Here is a 4,716-nt window from a genome sequence, read left to right on the forward strand (position 1 = left end):
TTGTCGCGGATAGTATCATATGCAATAAAGTAAGACATGTATAGCTTCACATTTAAAGTGAGCCTTAGAGCACAGCCACGCATTTTGACACAAATGCACTGCCTTAATGGTCGTCTGATACGACAGCGATGAATCCTACGGGACAGCTACGTGCACTTCTGTGGTGGAAAATTTCCTTACCAGTGACAGCTGTTTGTACGCGCCCTCACTGTCACTGTTATGTGAAGGCGGGCCTGGCTGTCGGCGACCTTCTTTGCACCCACGTCATGAATGCGCTTCAGAGTATATGCGCTGCCGCGGTTCTTCATCAAGACTCATGGACGCGTTGCAGGCGGTTCTTTCGGGTCCACTTCTGTAAAATTAAACATATAACTTCATGGACAGAAAAGGGGACATCAGAATATTGCACTAAACAAGCAAGGGATACAACTCATCGCTGCATCTCTATGGCGTCGTGAACAACACATGCTCAGCCTTCCAACATACCATCCAGGTTGTGCTCCTTAGCGTTGTAACTTAGTTACAAATAATGGCACGTACAAATTCTACATTACGGTTGAAAATAACACAGGAAAACACAACACAAAGCCTGAATGAACTGCACTCCGTATCGTTATATCATTGCACTCACGTCGTTCTCTTTGTAAAAGTAGCAGTTTATTCAAAAAAGTTGAGAGGTTCCTGGCCTTCCGGGGTCGTGGTAGGAGGCTCGGTGTATTCTATTCACCATGAAGATGAGTAGTGACAGGGGTTGGAGAAAATTATTCAGTCTAATGCTGCTGCCATCTTGTCACCAACTAAATAAAACAACTTTCCACATGTTCATGACCATACTACCTCATACGACAAATCTGACTCAAAAGGCGGCTCTACTCTGATCCGTCAAATTACACGTGACTAAAAATCAATTCTTCCAACCAGACCGTCCGTCCAACGAATTACTTCACTTTCTTGTTATCCATGCTATGGAGCTATGGACAAGCTTTCACATCCTCAAGATGGCTTTTGCAAGAAGTCACTTAAGGAATTTAGTGGGCGGGTACTGCGGGAAAGGTTCCCGATGGGCTATCCCTAGGTTTATGGTTTACAGGGGTTTAACCTTCCAAAGCGACTCAGGCTATGAGAGACGCCGTAGTGAAGGGCTTCAGAAAGGTCGACCAATTGGGGTGATTTAACGTGCACTGATATCGCGAAGTATAAGGACCTCTATAAATGGACTGTCCCTAGACATACACGGAATCGGCAAGAGAATGCATTCAAAATTCGTTTGGATGGTCCCAGAGAATCGCGGTGAAGCAAAACGATACACTCAACAGTGATCTTTGCATGTATGAGAGGTACAGTATGGCTATGAGCATTGTTGACAGAACTTTGCTATCCAAACCACACCGGAGTGGTCTAAGCGAAGAAGCCCAAATAGGGCTGTTTTCCCGTGTATGCGCTAAACAACGATATCAGTATTATCTGGAGTTCTGGTTCATACTCGATAATTGGTGCCTGTACTAGATAAGCTTCCAATTACTAAATTGGACTCAGCTCTCTATATGACTGACCATATCTGATAAGCTCCTGGCGCTATGTTCGCTCTTTTACCCTAACCTGTGAAGCGCGCCAATGTAAGTTGTAGTGTCCTGAGCTCTCCAGTCGAAAAGGATTAATAAATCAGTGCTATGTGAGTAGTATGTGAAATAATTATTAGCACGCAGTCTTTCTTGCCTAGAACTGCTTTCGCTGTAGCGCAGACTGGAATGGGATTTCAGAAAGCTTAAAAAGTGACATGGTTTCGTTTTTGGTTTAAGGGGGTTTAACGTACCAAAGGGACTCAGGTCATGAGGGACGCCGTATTCAAAGGCGCCGTAAATTTCGACCACTTCTGATTCTTTAACTTGCACTGACATCGGGGCTCCCAGCACTTCGCCTCCATCGAAATGCGTTTGCTGCGGCCTCCATCGAACCCATCTGTAACAGTTTTCTATAGGTAGAAAGGTAAGGGTAATATAAGTTAATTAATATTGAATATTGGTTAACCGGCCGTCTTAGCGGTATTCTAATTCACTGCTCCGCTGACAATGCTATGCAGAAAAAAAAGTGTTCTTTCACACTATATGCTTGGCACACAAGAGCAAATCAGACTTCAAGGCTAGAAGTTTGTGGTTATCGAGCCGGAGGTTTAACATGGAGGCCTGTATGTGATGATGCATAACAAGGCCCCTAGAAGGAAACTGACTTTGAATCTCTGTAGTTCGATAGGTAATTGGGGATTAAGACCTCACCGTAAACTCGGCCAAAAGCAAGGTGACAGTTCCTGAGCCCCACTGCATTCCAGATACCACTCTGCTGTTATTCAACAATCACTCACCTGTCCTCTACAACGAAAAAAAATTGGTTGACAGTTTAGCATTGCTGAGCATGAAATATTATGCGAACGTGCTCCATTTTGCAGGTGAACACATCCCGCCACGTACCTGAAAACGTGATTGAGGTGTCCATTAAACTCGGCAGCCAGTTATGCTCCTGGGTTTATGCCGTACGCGACGCAGGTGTTCCACCCGACGCAGTGTCTACGACATCGGCCGGACTGCGCAAAGAGAATCTAACGTGAGCCTCCATCACTGCACTGCAAGGAAGTTGCAAGTAATAACACAAACGTTGAAGCAGCACATGGGCCAGTTAGAAGCACTGCTTGCGGAGTCGACTCAGCTCAGACTGCTGGGGTCTTCTCGATACATTTTGTAAGGACTGGGAAGGAATGGACTCTTTGCAATAGCTTTTGAATTCCTGCTGCACTAAAAGCTCTGATATCATACAGTTAATAACAAATGTTTCTATTATTGATGGGAACCACTTGCACTAGTTAGTAACATGGATTGAGGAGGGGGGCGAAGGGTTGGTGCCACCCCCCGCTGTGGACCTCGAACCCGATTGGAGTTTATTGTCATGCAAGCACATCGCATCGTGTGTCAGCAATCAAGGATACCATGAGTCGGAGTTCCCTGCCCATATTCCGAACCTTCAAAGTGCAGAGCAGGTGCAGGCCAAAAAACAATCAACCGCTCAGGTGAAAGTACTGCAGGTGAGGACAAAGTAAAGCTTACGTGCCTAAAAAGATTTTCGATCCTGAATTGGAGCATGGTGGTTGAGAAGAAGGAACCGTGTATTGAAGAGCAGCTGCCTTGAAGACCGTCACCTTATATGACAAGGATGGCTTGAGTGTAATTATGTTCTTAAAAGTTAACCACATGTGCGATCATCTTTCGTTTATCCTGTTCACAACTCAGTGGTTCATTGAGCACTCTTGCAAAGATTTTCCACACATCAGAGGCCTTGGAGTCGCTTGCTGTGTGCTCCTTAGCTATAATGGTTGCTTATTGAGTGTGCAACTGGAGCTTTCGAAGAAGCATCAATCCTCCACTTACCACGGAATATTATCCTTGAGTATGGAAAGTTCTGTATGACAAATATATGGAATTTAGCTGCCTACGGTGAGAAAATGGAGCATAAACACCTCTGCATGTGCTTAAGGGCTCTTCGTTTGCAAAGGACAAGTGCTTGTACACAGATATCAATTATTATGAAGTGTTCATAGTCGTTGGAATAGTTGGAAGGAAAGAAAGTTTGTGTAAACTGTTAAAGCCTTGTCTGGCATGCACTGGAGCAATGCCTTTCACTAAAGCTTTCAACATATCACGAAGTTCAGCCTTCCACGGAGGATACATTTGCCATTCCAGAGGTGCCGGTCGGCGGGTCAGTATCCGTTAACCAGCAGTTACATGTGAAGCAACACGTTTTTTCCGACTGTGTCCTGTTGATTTAATTAGTAGGATAGAGGAAATGACTGCCTACTGCAGATGATGATATGCGGCTGACGTGTGTAGAGGTGTGATGGCAAACTTTCTTTTTTTCTACAAAACACGTTACGAGAAGCTCACCTTTTAAAAATTATCGTGAACGATGTGGCAGCAAGGTAGGTCTGATTTTGGCACTTGCTGGGCCATCGCATCTGGTTGCCGCGGAGTCGGAATCCGTCTCCTGCAGAGTTGTGTGATAAATGTAATTTTTTTCTTCAGAGAAAAAGGGTCAAAGGTAGTCGCCAAACACGGCCGAACGGAATCACGGTTGACAAAGGTAAGATGGTGTATGGGATTTAACATCGCAAAGTGAATCAGGCTATGTGGGACACCGTAGTGAAGGGCTCAAAGGTAAAAAGAGGGCACACTCAGTCAATGCTGATACAGACGAAACGGTGGCAGAGCGGGGGTGTTGTTTAAGATACAAGGCGGAAAGCTGAATGTCAGCAGTGATTCTATGCACAGCGACCAGTGTTCGGGATAGTAAAAGGCTTGGAAAGGTGGCGGCGGGAACGGATTATAGGCGCAGGTATATCAAAGCATTAGGAACCGCTTGAACACTGCTACGAATGCAGACGATGAGAAGAGGGCAAAACGCCGGAATGCTGTTACTTCCCTGAGAACGCTCCGAACTTGAATGCGTGTTTAACATCCTAAGACGACTAAGGCTATGAGGGACGCCGTAGTGACGGGCTCCAGAAATTTTGACGCAGACCAACAAAGTTCTTATGCCCATAGAGGCCAAGGAATAGGAAGAACCCATTTCTTTTCGCGCAAATATGACGCATACTTTGGTAATATATTCCACTTTCCAATCTATAAGCCGATCGTAAAATTTCACTTCAACGCAGATTTTTGCTTAAGAAAT

At 45.0% G+C, this 4,716-nt stretch overlaps 1 long non-coding RNA gene across 1 annotated transcript; it reads right to left on the reverse strand.

The window, feature by feature from the left end:
* Window positions 1–275: 275 nt before the first annotated feature.
* Window positions 276–4,001, reverse strand: LOC149347576 (uncharacterized). The gene is made up of 3 exons (XR_016292148.1): window positions 3,930–4,001; window positions 2,466–2,578; window positions 276–352 (listed from the first exon to the last, which is right to left on the reverse strand). It is a non-coding gene; the product is annotated as an uncharacterized LOC149347576 (long non-coding RNA).
* Window positions 4,002–4,716: the final 715 nt, after the last annotated feature.

Source organism: Amblyomma mixtum, chromosome 4, assembly GCF_055824585.1.
Source record: "Amblyomma mixtum isolate Tamu chromosome 4, ASM5582458v1, whole genome shotgun sequence".
Classification (NCBI taxonomy): Eukaryota; Metazoa; Arthropoda; class Arachnida; order Ixodida; family Ixodidae; genus Amblyomma; species Amblyomma mixtum.